This window comes from Callospermophilus lateralis, unplaced genomic scaffold (assembly GCF_048772815.1).
Source record: "Callospermophilus lateralis isolate mCalLat2 unplaced genomic scaffold, mCalLat2.hap1 Scaffold_143, whole genome shotgun sequence".
NCBI lineage: Eukaryota > Metazoa > Chordata > Mammalia > Rodentia > Sciuridae > Callospermophilus > Callospermophilus lateralis.
In genome coordinates, this window is record NW_027512573.1 from 2,773,132 (window position 1) to 2,790,148 (window position 17,017).

Sequence of the window (17,017 nt, forward strand, 5' to 3'; positions counted from 1 at the left end):
GTTTGGCTACTGATAAATGTTTGGAATTTTATAAATAAAAACACACACAAATATAAAGAAAGATGAATGAAGGAGGGAGCCTACAGACTGCAAAATCTTTGAGACTATATTTCTTAAATGTTTCTCATTGTTTTATTCCAAGCCAAAGTTTAACAAGGACAAGACTTTTCTGTTTTTATTTTATTACCTTAATATTTTTAAATAGCTTATTTTGATGCAAAATTTAAAAATATTGTTTAAGAAATAGTTATTCTAGATATAACAGAATGCAAATTTTAATCATGTATATGAATTTAAGCAATGGATCTGTGTACTAGGGGAAAGTTTTCAGTCAATGAAGGGACTTTGTTTCCACACTTTTTAAATCATTTTAGTAGACAATCCAAATTTGACCAATTTCTTTAATTTATACAATAGTATTAATTTAATTATAGAAAATTAAAAGATGAAATATATAAAGCACCACAAAAATGAATAAACAATATTTCATATATGTGTTTACTACATCTGTTGATGGCCTAATATAAACTCATTTTTGAGCACCAAGCATTACATCTGGGAGTCCACCTGTGTATTTGCATTATCAAAGGCATGTGACAACCAAGATAAACAATGCAGACATTGAAGAAAATAGAATAGCAATGATAAAAATATTGAAAGGAATTTGACTATAAAGTTTGGAAGAAGGGAGAAGGTATACAGTCACAGGAGGAACATCAAGAAACAGAATAACGTCATTAGGACAAAAAAGAATTCCATGAGAAGGTGCTCAATAATGTCTAATGCAAAAAAAAATTTTTTTAAAAAGTGTGAGAATTAAGTATCCATTATACCCGATACCTTCAATATCACTACTTTATTTATTTTTCTTATTTGAGAGAAAAACAAATTCCCAGACAGAGGTTGGTTTTCAAGGCAATAATCAGGAAGGCAAAAAACATATGCAGATTTTTCTTTGAAGCACTTTGGCAGTGACAGGAAGAAAGGAAATGCACACAGGTTTGATTTTATTTGATGGGGGAAAGAACAGAATGAAACTTCATCAGATCTTTAGACTTAAGAAAGACCTGGTAGGAGATGCAAATTAAAGATATGAATAATAAAACATAGTTACTGATGGAACACTGATAAAATATACTTATTTTACATTTCAAATTATCATCCATATTTTTATATCAGATTCCTAAGAAGAAAAAGTACTGTTAATAGTTTTTATTGTTTTTACTGGAAATTTTATTTTCTTATTAATGCATATTAATTGTATGTATTAGGGGGATTCAGTGAGCTTTCTCAACACATCCTGGAGGCTTTAATACATCCTAAGAGTTTTACCTTCATGGCGCCTACATATTTACCTTGAACTTCATCTATGAGTCGGAGGAATGGTCCGCAGGTTAAGAAAGCAGCCTCTTCAAGTTCAGGGGCAGCAGGTCTTGGTTCACTTATCTGCTCCCCTTTTGTCAGGTACTCAATGGTCTGAATCAATAAGAGCCCATATCTGGGGACTTGAGACCCAGGCTGGGAAAGGGTTGCCTGCAGCACAGAGTTGACTGGAGCACCAAGTGCATGCTCAGCCTCACCCTGGCTCAGCCCTGGTCTGGAGGTGCGTCCTTTGAAAGGAGGGCTGACTTCTGTCCCTGGGGCAGAGTCCTGAGTGGCATTGCTTCTTCCTCACTGAGTCTGCACTGTTTTATCTGCTAGTGCTGTATGAACCTGCAGCTTGTGCATGGAGATGCTTAAGCAAACTATTAAGCAAAATAGACATTGCAGGTATTGTTCACAAGATTAACAATCTTTCCTGGGTTTTAATTTCTAATCTTAAAAACTAAGCATTTATATCAGACCCATGGGGCATGGAGGGAAGGGTGGAATGTATATAATATATATATTCAGACCCCAAAGGTAAAGGCTTGAAGATTTGGAAGGAAAATGAGAGACATTAATTAAATCATTGGCATTTTATACCCAAAGTAAGAAACATAATTTAATCATAAAATTCCTGAATAGCAAATATTAATGGGATGTATGCTGGGATAAATGATGCGAGGAATTATGGCTAGGACTTGATAATTTCATGTGAAATATAGAAAAATAAACAAATATGTGTATTTAGAAAATAGAATATATTACAGGCTAGTGATAAGACAATTTAATTGGGAATAAATTAAATCTAGAAATAATAAACCTTACACATGCACATTTTAAAGAGGGTGATAATTTTGTATGCTGTGAGCATGCCCTTTAGATTTTCATAACTATAGTGATTCTAATTGTTTTTCCAGAGCTACAGACTCAGGCAGCGTATATCTGTGACTGGCATTTCCAGGGTATAAACATTAAGCCTTGGAAGAATAAAAATCTTGAAATAAAGATTCTATTGACTATCAGGGTTAGAAGTCAATCCACAGGTTCTTAAACAGAAAAGGACTGTGTTGTGAGATTTAGCATGATGTGCTAGGTGGTAAGACCCTTTCAGGAACTCAGAGAACAATATCAATTCTCTCCTGTTCCCTCCTCTCTCTTGCTGCCTGCATCGCTTCTTTTCTCTCTGCCTTAGACTCTGTTGCCCTTCATACCCTGATGTCACTCAGTCCTCCAGTGGGAAGTCTCTATTTCCTTCTTCTGAGAGGCAAGATGAGGGATAGAGATGCCATTCACTCCAGGTGTGTATAATCTCATCCTGGGAGTCACAGATACACTATGGTCCTACTGGTTTGAGTTTCGTGACCACCTGTGGGCCAAGCTCTGGGATCATGTGGATGGCATCAATACTAACCAGAGGATGAAAAGTCTCACTTAATACATAATAAAAGTTTTCTAAATACAATGAACTCCTATTTAAGCAATTCAGTGAGAAGTGAGTTATTTGCCATTTATGAGTAGTGGCATTTGTCATTGTCTTTTGATAGCCTGGTAAGACAGTACTCCTGGTGTGTTTTAACAAACCATCTTCTTTAGAGGTAGCAGAAACTTGTCTTCCTGCCTCTTTGCAGCTATGGTGCTGCCCAGCGACTGCCATTCTTGTTTTCCCAGGTGTCTCCTAGAATTCTGAACTTTCAGCGCTTTACCACCTTTAAACTTTTAAACTTACCCACTTTAAAATTGGTGCCATCCTGAACAAACTGGGGCAGTCACTTGTCTGGGAGCAGGACAACCCAGCTTCCATCTTTCACACTTGCTTCTAGAACACTAGGTCTGAAGTGACCATTTTGCAGAGATGTCTGGGATGATGTGGTGTGTGAGCTCCCCCATGGGACAAGGGTCAGGCCTCCAAGAGTGCTGTCCTGTTCAGAGTCGAAGGCTTGAGGTCTCAGTCAGCATCAGCGACTAAGCTGTCATCTTCACTGAGGTAGATCTTTGGTGGGAGTTGGGAAATATTCTGGTTACTTGGCCATTAAGCCTAGACTTTCAACAGCCACAGATATTCCATGAATTATCAAATGTCCTTTAATGAATTTATTTCCTTCCTAATACAGAGATGAGTTCTGATTTTTGCAACAAAGAATCATGATCAATATACTGTGAAAGTTGGAAAATTAGTTCACCCGTACCTCGATTCCATCATCTGCAATTTGAGAATAAGAATTCCCTCCCTAGTTATTCGGCAAAGTTTCTGTGAATCTCAAAGGGATGATATATGTGAAAATACAATGCACTATAAAATTCTGTAAATATGTTAGAGATAATCATTAAAGAATTCACTAGACACAATGGAAAGTTATTCAAGCAGTCTGAAGGATAAATGTTTTTAACTTTTTTGCAAAACGGATCTTGAATATATTTGTAGGTTACCTGGGTAACACGTTTCAACCTGATAAATAGGTTTTGGTATTTTGATTGCATCATCCCTTGTAAACTTATAGTCAAAGAATAAGTTACACTTAGAGACAAAAGGGGAAGTAAGATTTTGTTAAAGCATCCAGAATAATCCCCAACTCCAATAAAAAAGAACATCACTCCTTCTTTTATCATGAGATGGTGGCATGTGGGTTATCATCAAGCTAAAAATTTAGCTGGTTTTGTGTAAGTTGTATAAGATAATGCTATGATATAACAAGATTATACAAATGAATTTTAATGCAGTGAGAAGCCAATTTTAATATTAGTACAGCTTATTTAGGGAAGCCCTTTTGTAAAAATAGACCAGTAAGAAATGCTTAAGGTCTGGTGATTCAGACTATGTTGGGTCATCGTATCTGCCTTCTCCATTCTGGTCGCACTGATGATCCTATGATTCAAGCTATGGAAATACAGTCTAAATGGAAAGACAGTGCATACAGTGGCTATCAAAGGAAAGGTTTGCCCTGTGTACTGACTTTTTTATGTAGAAACTAGCTTTCTGGTTTTATTTTTTTTCTCTATTAAAGGATTCTAGTTTACCCAGTCATTGGGTTCACTTTGACAAAATCATACATGCATGGAATTTTACTCCTTTCCAGTCCCTGTTCTGCCCCTCTTTCCCTCCCTTCCCCCTACTCTCCCTCTCCCTGATTTCCATCCCTACTGATCTCCCTTTAACTCCTTAGAAACCAGCCTTCTTGCCATCTGCATATTTATTGAAGGGGATGACTTATTAACCAGATGTGACCGTGCCACCTAGCCACAAGGATGAGCCTGACCAAAGTGTTCAGCTCATCTTTTGCTACCCTCTGGCTAAGAGTTCACTAGTCTAGAGATGAATATTGCCTTTTAGCTAGGCAATTAGTATTCTTGAAACACAGATTTTTTTTGAAAGATTTATCCACTGGGAGTTTCCCAAATGACTGACAAAGAGAGACATACAATCTGGGTGTTGCTGCAACTCTGATTACCAGCGTTTGAGAAAGAGGGTTTTCAAGGAAAGAAAATGATTTCCATGTGTAGGAAGAAGCTCAAACCACCTGATAGACTGCCAGCTACTAGTTCCAGAGATCCCTGATGGCCCACTGAAGCCTGGTCCTTCCTGAGGACTGGCTTGGGCATCAGGCTAATGGCAATCTAGTCTTCCCTAATTCAGTGGGTGTTGGAGTCAAAAAGCTTGTTTTTCCAACATTGCCTGTGGCTGACCATATGATCACTCAATCCCCAAGACTCCATCCCCTCATCTCCACTGGGTCAGTACGTTCTCATTAGACTATTATGATTAAAAATGTGATGTGAGTCCAATGTCTAGTACAGTGCCTTTCCTGACAGGTATCTAACCGGCCTCGGTTCCCTTTTCCTTTCACCAAACTTACTGCAACTGCTTCTACCAATGGCATCCTCTCTTTCCCTTCTATTTTGCATGTCTTAACTAGATCAGTTCCCTTAAACCTGCTCTGAGCATGTCATTCACTGGATAAAATATCATTAGTGGCATTTCCCTGTATTTGAAAATACAACCAAACTCCTCAACCTGGAATTTAAGACCACTCAGCCTCCCTCTCCACACTCCTCAACAACTTTCCCCAACATCAGACTATACATTTTAAATAAAGTCAATGTCTGCATACCACATAAGCATCTGTCATACAGCATGATATTTATTATCCTAAAATGCTTTTCCCTTCCTTTCTTCCCCTGTCCAAAATTAACCTATCCCTCAAAAGCAAGCCCCCAAACCAGCAAACATGTAAGATTGCTGGGTCATCTCTGTAGCAGGTGACATGGTGTGGGTAATCTCTCCTCTCCAGGGTCCTCAGTTGGATTGTCCTCTTATACATGTAGTCACATGTATATGTCTTAATTCTCTTACTAACATATGAGGCTTGACATTAAACTTTATTCCACATAATTTACTGATCATTATGAGGAGTTCGTACGTCAGACACCAAAAGCTTCAAATCATGATTTTACTACTTCCGACTGCATTTAAATTTACAATGTAATAATGATTTGCATTTTGTAAGTTTCTTATGAAAGATACATTAGGGTATATTATATAATGCCTGAATATTAACTGTTCTATGTTAAAAGAATTTAAAAATTTTTAAAAGGTGCTTTAGTGAATAATAAGTTTGTATTTATCTTACCAGATCATGGCAGCTGCTGGAGATTTTGTATGAATAATCAAGTCCAGTCAGAGCCAGGAGCTGGAAGGCCATGCACACAGCCAGCACCCATTCATTCATTTCCTGACACCTTTTTCATAAAAACCAGGAGTCAATCAGGTGTTATATTAGAAGATAATCAAAACCACACTTTGGAAAACCATAATTTTCTGCCATGACCTGAAGGTTGCAATTTAGAAACTTGTTCATCCTCAGTGTAGACCATTTCCCTTAATTTAGAAAAAAATGATTAGAACGATAAAAAAAAGAGTGTGCTACACATTACCATTTATCAACAGGTATAAGTGATTTCTTTATATACAAGTTTCACAACAGATCTTCAGGTTGGTACAAATATCTTTATGTTGCAAAGGATGAAACGAGGTGGAAATACCCATGACTTGGGCCATGTTGTTGAGGGAATCAGTCAGTTGATATCTGTGGATGGGGCCATTGTCTGCAGGGACTGGCTCCTTCCTTTCTACTGTGCAGCATTTCAATGAGTGTCAAAGTTTTGCAGAATCAAATAGCCCAGGAAGCTAAAGATGCCACTTTCTTATTTTATATGATGAGAAAAATAAGTTCTAGTAAAGTCAATAGAGTTGCCCAAGACCTTCTGCTAGCTGGTAAAACTCCAAAATGATGGGACCACTCTATGGCATGTAGGTAAATAATAAACTGATGTCTGGATCAGCTCAGACTTTCTTTAATAAATACAAACTGTTTGCTGCCTCGCTGTCTGTATTTTCCCATAAACCACCATCATCAGTCACCTGTATGCACCCAGGAAGACACAAAGGAGCTTCCACCTGCATGGAACTCAAGAGCCTGTTGACCTCAGCCTGCACTAGGACATCACTCCTGCGAGTCCCTCTAAAAGGCAAGTACAGGATCCATCTGCACCTGACAAAGCTTTAAGTGGCTTGACCTTTATAAAGTAGAGCTTAACTTTCTCTTTTAGCCTTTCCCTAAGAGGCCTTTCCTCTGGACTTGGAAGAATTATTCATTTGAAGGCTTAAGACTCCTATGGCCTCATCAGTAGTTAGGATTTGAAATGTTTAAATATGAGCAATAGGTACAGAGTGCGGCTGCACATTTGATGTTTTAAAGGAGCCTGGAAGTTGTTTCTGGTCGTGCTCCCCAGCTGCTCGTGTAACACTAGGCCATCTCATCAGAGCCTCTCTCTACTTAACAGGGTAATGACAGGGAGCCACTTAACCAGTAGGAATCATTTTATTACTGCTTTCTTCCCTTTGGCCCTAACCTGAGGATTGCAATTCAGTGTAGACCTCTCCTGCAATGCAGACCATCTCCCTGGTCCACGGGGAGTGATTATGCAAAAAATGTCCTATCATTTCAGAATTACTGGCAAATTTCTTATTTGGACTATAGGGTGTGACTTAAAGACACCTCATAAAGCAGCTGACACAGTTTCCCAAACCAGAATGCTCATGAACAGAAGTTTCAACCAGAGATGGAGAGACTTGATAAAGCTCCCCTACATACTTCATTCTTTTTCAAAAATAAAATTTATCCACTCAATTGTAAAATCATTTCTTAGGTGTGTTTGTTTTACTCGCAGTAGTTTTTCAAGAAAAAAATAAATAAAAAAGGAAAGAAATATTCTTTTTCAAAAATAAATAGCAGCTCAGAGTTCTGAAATTGCTATTCTCTGACCCCCATTTTTTTTAGTTTCTAAATGTAAAGGCTTAAAAAATTAATTAGACACAAAACACCCTATTAGACATGAATGAGGGCTGATTTATTAGTGAGTTATTAGTACGGGGTAGGGCCATGATGCATACCATTGCAAGAATTTCTTAAAGTGACCTTAACACAATATATTAAGAAGAAATGACTTGTACATTCTCAGGCACCATGGAGCAATACTACACGTTCAGGTGCTCCTTTATTTAATAAGCAAATGCTTTGTAATGTCTTACACAGTATGGTGTTTGGGGCATGCAACCTGGAGCCAGACTGCCTGCGTTGGATCCCTCAACCTGCACTGTAACCCTGAGCATAATGCGATGACTTGCTGGGGTGCAGTTTCCTTATCAGCTGTACAGGAAAGAAACAGCCCCACGACCTCAAAAGCTGTGATGAGGATTAATTGTGTGTATTAGTCTCCTAGGGCTGCCTGGAACGAGAACCACAAATTGGGAGGCTGAAAACACAGACACGTACTCTCTCAAAGTTCTCAAGGTTCAAAGTCAGAAACGAGGGGTTTGACAGGACCATGCTCCTCTGAGCCTCTCAGGGAGGGTCCTGCTTTGCCTCTTCCAGGCTCAGTGGGCTCAGGCACTCCTTGTCCTGTGGACGCAGCCCTTTGATCTCTGCTTCCATAATCACATGCTGTTCTTGTGTATCTGCATCTTCGCTGTTCACCTTCCCTCTGCATCTCTGACTTACAGAGACACCAGTCATATTGGACTAAGGGATTCCCATACCCACTGTGACTTTTACCTTACCTTTGCTATAACTGTCTTCAAATAAGGGCACATTGTGAGGTACCATGAGTTAAGACTTCAACATTTATCTTCGGGAGATACAATTCAACCCCTAAGAATTTGTTAATATGTGAACCTGAAAATTAGAGTAGTTAGCATGGTCGGAAGTCTATAATTTCTAGACCCAACTTCTATAGATATGTCTTGAACCCTAAGTTTAAGTGGTGGAGGCACAGAAAGAGATTGTGTGCCTCTCCTGATGGAAGAAGTCTAGGTTGTCGTACGTGTAGTTTGGCTTACTCTGCTTATCCCACACAGGACAGGGAGAAACCTGTAAAATGAAGAAGTAAAACCTTAAATTATTCCTTTCTTTTTTCAGTCCTAACTCTGCTAGGACTACTTTTGATCCTGGGCAAATCCTTTCTGACCATAGCCTGGGTCACCTCTGGGGTCCTCTTCAATCCCAGAATTATATGATGGCAGTATGAGGAATAACAAGCATGTTCCATGGATCTCCAAATTTTCTAAGTCTTGTTTCATGTGTTTTCCTGGTTTTGCTTTCCTTAATAGTTATTGGTTCAGAACTGCCTTAAACTGCATTTGAGCCATTATAGTCTATATATTTGAACTCAATAAAATTATGCCTTTATTAATGTTTGTGTTCTGATGACATCTATGAAAAACAAATGACCTTTGAAAATGATCATTTTTCTCCTTACTGAATAAATCCTAGCTGAAAATTTAAGGCTATTTTGGGTAAAAAAAAGATATAAAACTAGAAACCTCAAGTTTGACTTTTCCTGCACTCTTATATTGTAGAACAGATGCTACCTAAAGAATTACGATTTCTACATATGTGAATAAAATAATGCATCATCTTTAAGACATATTGTTGAATTTTATATCTCTTAGTTCAAAGGATACAATATTTCCATTTAAAATTTGCTAAGAAGAAAACAAATTGAAGCATCCTTCAAGATTATTCTAAAGGTAAATTCTAAATGGTGTGACTAAATTATTGCAGAAATTATAAGTATATATATTGAAATTTAAAGTATATGTTTTTCATCCAGAAATTTGTTTCATACTCATTCCCTTTTCTTTCTTTCAAAAAAAGGGAAAATGCTATAAATAAACAGTATGCTTGGAATGTCACTCTTTTCTTCCAAGATCCTATCTAATCTTTTTTTGTATTAAACAGCTCTGAAAATATACCTTCTACCAAAAAAAGTGGCCTTGATTGAGTTAAATTCAATGAATATTATCGACCACTTGCTATTTTTCAGGCAGCATGTTTGAACACTGAAGATACAAAGAACTACAATGGATATCCTCATCCTCCAGGAGAGAGAGGGGAAAATAAAAGAAACAACAATAACATCTTAGCTGGTCTATTCCCCAGCTATAGCACCCTGTGTCTAAAATAGCTCATCATTGTCTAGGGCCTTAAACTCTTTATTTAGCATCTTTAAAGTGTTAGGACCAGAAACACCAACAAATAAACGGTACTCTTATAGTTATTCAAGACAAGCTACTGCAATACATAAAAAATGAATAACCAAATAAGACGTCAGTTTTCAAGTCCCACACGGCAGGATTTCAAGGAGAGAAGGTACCAAGAAGAATGAGAGTAATTAAGAAAGCAGAGCCTCAAAGGTAAAATTCTAGATGGGTGTAATAAAACTCAGGATTGGGCAAATATCGGGGCAAGAGGAAACAAGGCAACAGAGGTGCGATGTGGGCAATACTAGGCAGAGTGACAGAGATTCCGGTCTGGCTCAGGCTGGAAGTTCACAGGATCAAGCTTAGCAGGTGTCAGAGTTATGAGCTGTCTCCCCAAAGCTTCTGCGTTAATGTTGGAATGTCCCGAGGTGAAATGATTGGATTGGGGGAGCTGTGACCTAATTAGCCCATCCTGGTTTGAATGGCCTGACTGGGTGTAACTGTAGAAAGGTGGGGTGTGGCTGGAGGAGCCTGATTACTCGGGGCATGCCGTGGCCTCTTCTCTGTAGCCTCTTCCTTTCTCTCTCTTTGCTTCCTGACCCCACCATGAGCTGAGCCCCTTTCCTCCATGAGGTGCTACTACTTTACCTTGGGCCCAGAGCAGGCCACCTATGGACTTGAGACCTCTGAAACCATGAGCCGTCCTCTAAAAGATGTATTCTAGCCAGGTACTTTGGTCACAATGACACAAAAGCCAATTTATCACAGGGACATAAGAGGTTTGAACCCCTTGAGGGAGAAAACATCAATAAGATGTTCAACAGAGGAATGAAAAGATTATCTGGTGATTTCAGGACATTCCTTATCTCATTATATAAAAGGGAATTCAACTACATTATTCCCAGTTAATGTAAACACTATACTTCCTTAAAAAGTACTTATGAGCAAAGAAAGCACAGTAAACGTAAATAAGTGAACTTTTGGGAACTTCGGGGCTCCATTCAAATCCCTACTCCACCACTCTAGCTGTGTGGTATTGGTGTAATTATATAATATTTCAAACTGCACTTTCATTGTCTGTTAATTGGATACAATGTACCTGCATCACAGGGTTGTCATTGGGTTCAGCAACACCACCATGACTCCTAACACCTTGTATGGGACAGAGATAGTGCTCCATGAATTACTGACATTTATGCAACTACCTACTCACTGGAGATGGACATTGCACAGCCATCCAAAGACTGTAGAACCCATGGTTGTCAGAAAAAAAATTGTTTTGAAGAAAAAAACCACAACTGTTTAAAAAGAAAGGAAGAGTTGAAATTGACATAATCTTACTCTGCGAGATCAATACTGCAGTATTGTTTTTGTCTTGATTTTTTTCCTTAATGTATAATATGGCATTTCTAAATGCTGCAATGGAGGTTGATGGGTTGGTTTAACATGCACACATACTTTGTGAAGTCTTGAAAGGGTGTGAAGTAATAGGGCTCTTTGCACCAGCACCAGCAAAATGAGTGGCAGCTCAAGGCCAGGTAACACTGAGGAGGCTGAGAAAATAAACCAGACAGAAGAAAGCAAGCAAGGCAGAACCCACCTGTGGAATCACAGCCAGTGTGAACCACCACAGGGAGAGAGTTTGGACATAGAATAATTGATTCCCAAGGAAAGCAGCTTCCTTAGTGATAATTTAGTTGGTATTTGTTTGAATCAGAAACCTAGCTTGTACTACAGACCCAAAGAGTAGACGACTTGATTTTTGTCCCTGGAGAACAGGGAAAAAATGTTGAACAAGAAGAATAATATCCCAGAAAGAAGGGCTGATGATCAGAACCAGAGTAACACAATAAATGGAAACAGTGAACTGTGTTTCATGGCTCAGTGTAGGATGCAGGCTTAGCATTCAGAGCTTCTCAGCTATCTGGAATGAATGTTCCTGAATTTCTTCACACAGCAAAACAGCAGAGTTGTTGAACTGCACTGATACAAGTAGACAAAGAGTGAGAAACTGCTCAAGGCTAAAGACAAATAAGCAATATTAGGGAGCAATTACTGTGTCCTAGGTACCCAACATAGTCTTTAGTGTACAGCAATGTGTGAGTTCAATTATATGTCCCCAAAGGATGTGTTCAAGTCCTAATGCCCTGGACTCTTTGAACGTGACCTGATTTGGAAGTAGGGTCTTTGCAGATGTAACCAAGTTAAGAGGAGACCATAGTGAATTAGGGTGAGTCCTAATTCCAATGACTGATGAGATTTGGAGACAGACCAGTACACAGGGAAGGCCAAGAGAGCACAGAGGTAGAAACTGCAGCAGAAGAAAAAAGACCAAGCCAAGGAGGTACCAGCCAGGGAAGACCAAAGAGAATCAGCAAAGGGAAAGGCAAGAGAGCGATCTTCGTTAGAGTGCTCAGAGGGCGACAGCCCTGTTGACACCTGTTTTTCTGCTTCAAGCCTCTAGAACTGGGAAAGAATCATTATCTGTTATTTGAAGTCACCACCCAATTTGTGGTCTTTTGTTAGGGCACCCAAGGAAGCTAAAACAGTTCTTCTTGACAGAGCTTGCGTTTAATTAGTGCAGAGAGGAACAGCTAGTAAGCACGTAAATAATAAATGCACTACATAACTTGTTTCTGGCATTGGTGAAGGTTTTGAATAAAAAAAAAAAAGCAGTGTCATAGAGTACTGCCTTTTACTGCCTTGATAGCTGGTCCTAGGCTGGCATTTCTTTGGCATCAGGCACGCAACTGTGAGAGGGAAGAGCTTTCCAAAAGAAGAAACAAATTCAAAGGCTTAAAGCCTTTAAACACTGAGGAGAGACTGAGCTTGGAGCATCTGCAGAAACAAGGTCAGTGTGGCTGGCATGTGGTGAGGGGATGTGGAAGAAGAACCTGGGGCCAGGCCCCTGAGATCATAGGAAGGAATTTGGCGTCTGTATTGATTGCAATAGGACAACATGGAAATGTTCAAATGGGGGAGATTTATGCTCTGTAAGGTGATTTTGGCAGCAATGTGGAAAATGGATTCAGGGGACAAAAGAGAAAACAGAAGACCATGAAAACTCTACCTGGGATGTAAGTGGGACATGATAGAGCCCTGCCTCAGACTGGTTTAGCTGTGCCTGATTTGAGAGACCAGCAAGGAGAGGCCCAGGAGTGCTGGGGTTTAAGGCCTAAGCTTGATAGAGAAGGAGGGGGATGGAGAAAAAATTTTAGAGTCAGTGATGTGGAGTTCATTTAATTCACGAGATTTGATGGGATTGTCAAGGTGCATTCAAGGGGAAAAGAATATGCTAGAGGCAGGGGCTTCCAAACCACTGCTTAGGAGATCAAGAAGAGCCAGAAAATAAGAAACAATGAGAGGAAAATAAGGGGGAGTCTAGCCAACAGTACCAGAAGAAGGGTGTGGGCATTTCAAATAGGAGATGGGTGATAACCCCAAGTAATGCTATTGAAAAGCTAAAGACTATTTCTGGATTTGGGAAGAGCAGTTTCAGTAGTGGGATACTGTGAATGCCTGACTGGAGAGGTTGGAAAAGAAAAAATGGAGGTGAAGAAATCAGGAAAAGGGTGTGGAAAGGCCAGAATCCAGAGGCCTCTGGTTAAAAATAAACTTTGGGAAGCTTTTAGAGAAAGTAAATACTCCATCAGAATTGGAAGAGCAGTCCTGGAATCACTGGCCACGGTGCCCGAGACTAAGAGGGGAATTACACCACTCACTATCACCCCAACACCCCGCCCTGTGTCTCCCTAGGTTTAGAAGATGGACAGGCACCCAACCACATCCCCTCACCTTGGCCCTATCAATTAAACAAAGTCACTCAGGGACAACCCAGCATTTCAGAACACTCTCCCTTTATGTTTTCCTGATTGATGTATTATCTATGTAATTGTGGCCAATATTTGTCTATTAATATTGACTATGAAGACAAACTCCTTCATGCAACAAGTAGAAAGATCAGTGACCTCAGGCAAATGTCATGTTTCAAGAGTTTAATGAGTCAGAAAGAAGATGAAGATTCTCATGAGTACAAAATTACTGGAATTAGGGATGGATTTTCCAGTGACGATGATAGTCTCTCCCTTCCTGTTATGGTCAGGGATCCCAGAGGAGGATCTGAAATAGTGCAGGAGAAGAGAATATTGCCTTGGCCCCTGTAAGCCACAGTGCATGCACACCATTGTGACACTGTATTGCTCTTTCCAAGTCTCTCCTAGGCTTATGTGTGATCATTGCCAGTGAGATTGTCTGTTAAACTTCAAGAAATATGACCACTAGAGATAGTCTCAATGAAGACACCAAAACATTTTTTTTCTGATTACAAAGATGCATATCATTAATACCAAAATAGTTCGTGAAATCACCAAACATTTATTGACTTATTTCTGTGGACAGTCATTGTTCTGAATGCCTATATTTAACAACCCTAACAACCCAGGGAAATTGGCAATTTATAATTTATAAGGGAGAGAAGAGATATGTAGCAGGCAGTTAAGGAACTTTCCTGCAATGGTTAATTTTATGTGTCCACTTGGTTGAGCCATGATATAAACATTATTCTGGGTCTTTTTCTGAAAGTGTATCTGGATGAAGTTAACATTTAAATTGGTAGACTTTTATTTAGTAAAGTATGTTGCCACCCACAATATGTGTGGGCCTCATATAATCTGTTGAAGGCCTGAATAGAAAAAATGGCTGACCTCCTGGAAGACAAAGGGAACTGTATCATTGGCTCTTCCTTTGGTATCCAGTCTCCCAGCCCACTCTGTGGATCCTGGCCTTGGCAACCACCATGTTGTATGAGCTTAAATTGAATCCTAAGCAAAACCTCAGCTGGAGAAGAGTCCTCTAAAGCTGCATGTGAGAGGAAGACTAAATGATCAAAGTGCACTTGGGATATTGGTCATAAAAAAGAAAGAGGTTCAATATATTATATATCCAAATAGCATTGTAAGTCCTTAAAATAAATCTATTTATGTATAAAAATTATATATATGATAGGTAGGTAGGTTGACAGATGGAGAGAGAGAGAGAGAGAGAGAGAGAGAGAGAGAGAGAGAGAGAGAGAGAGAGATTTTGTTTTGTTTTGGTTTTCACATATTCTATTGGTTCTGTTTTTCTGGAAAATTGTCCTAATACATTGTCCAAGATCATATAAGCTACAGTGGCAGTGGGCTTTTGATTAGGCAGTCTCTCTCTCTCTCTTTCTCTCTCTCTCTCTCTCACTCACACACACACACACACACACACACACACACACACACACACACACTTCCTTTTTTATGACCAATATCCCAAGTGTATTTTGATCATCTAGCCTTCCTCTCATATGCAGCTTTAGAGGGCTCTCCTCCAGCTAAGGATGCTTAGTATGCAATTTTGCTTAGTATGCAATTTAAGCAAAGAAGACTTTGTCCTTGAATGCAAATTCCTGCCCTCCATAAGGATGCATATTGATTGGAAGTGACTCATTTCAACAGCAACAGCGCAAGGCTTAAAAGCTGTCCATTGGTTCCTCCTCTGAGATCTCCACTTCCCCTAGTTTTCCTTAAATTATGTAAGTTTCTCCATATTTCATTAATAAATTCCCTTTATTAGTTAAGTTTTATCAAAATATTTCTTCTATTCTTCTTTGGTTGTTGCAACCAGGGAGCCATAAATGACACAGGAATATATTAAGACTATTCTGCATGATAAAGGATTCCCTACAGAGCATGACTCTGGTGGCTTTATAAATTGTATCATGGATATATAATATATTGAACCACTTCTCTAGTATAAGCCATTCATGTTATTTTTACTTTTTCCTTCTTTGTGCACACACACTTCTCCCCAGATGTTGCCAATGTAAACATACAAATGATAAATGAAGAGGGTCAAATTAACCCACAATTTCTCTCTTGGCTTTATATGCTCATGCAGGGTCACCTGTGCTTGGAAATCAGTCTCTCTCCTAAACCCTGGTGGCCACAAGGGTAACCCTTGAATGCTCACCAAGCATGGATTCTGCTCCAGGCACAAGCAGCCTCCTGTGTGTTCCCCTGCCATGGTCTGCTCTGGCTCCACCATGTGGAAATCTCTTCTCAGCATTCCAAGTCCATGGCCCATCATCCCCCCAGTGGGCAAATCCTCCTCTCAGCCTCTCAGAACACCATTGTGCATCACAAGTGTGTTCAGTCCTTATGCTCTCAAAGCCATCAATTGGTGAACAATTTGCCAGAGCAATCGCGGTGTCCATGCTGTAGATGCTACACAGATCCAGAAACAGAAAAGTCCTACTTGTAATGCATGGTCCCAGAGTCTCCTAAAGTTCACTGTGAACAAGTTCAAGAAAGTTTTGTGGGTTTTTTTTTTACTACATTTTTTGTTGTTTTTTTGTGCCGATGACTCATTTATTCTTAGGCTAAAGTGGACAGAGAAGGGAAGGTGTCCAGGGCAAGTCACTTTAGAACTACAGGGGAAAGAGATGTGTGTACTGGAGAAGCATATTGATATTATGCATATAATTTTATATTTAGGAACTAATATGAAGCCACAATTATCTTCTTAAACCATATCATGAAGAAGAAAGCTGAAAATACAGAGATTTCTTGGTTGTTGTTTAAACAGAAGGTATACTGATTTCTCCCAGGAGGCATATTCTGAGCAGCAAGGAGCAAGGAATCTCCAGCAGGAGCTTTGTGAAAACATGGCCTTGCATCCTCTCTGCACTCAGTTCAACCCCAGACAGGGAAACACCAGCCCACACAAGCCACACCATGCCACCAGCTCCTTCAACCCTTCCTCAAAATGAAGAGTCTCTATTTGTATCAACACATTTTTTAAAATTCCATAACATCAGGCCTGCAAATCCAGGAAAGAGCTAAATTTTCAAATTTGTCTTATTGTATCACAAAAGCACTTACACATTTTAAATTTCCAGAGTACAAAGACATCTGTACACAATAAGAGAAAGTCTGCATCTGCTCCCCAGAACACCTTATTGATATCTCATTATATATTCTACAAAGTAAACTTTTATCTTTTCCCCCTCTTCCAACTCATAAGTACATTGCCCATATATTTGCATCTTTGATTTTTTACTTAATATCTTGAAGATTTTTCCAAACCAGT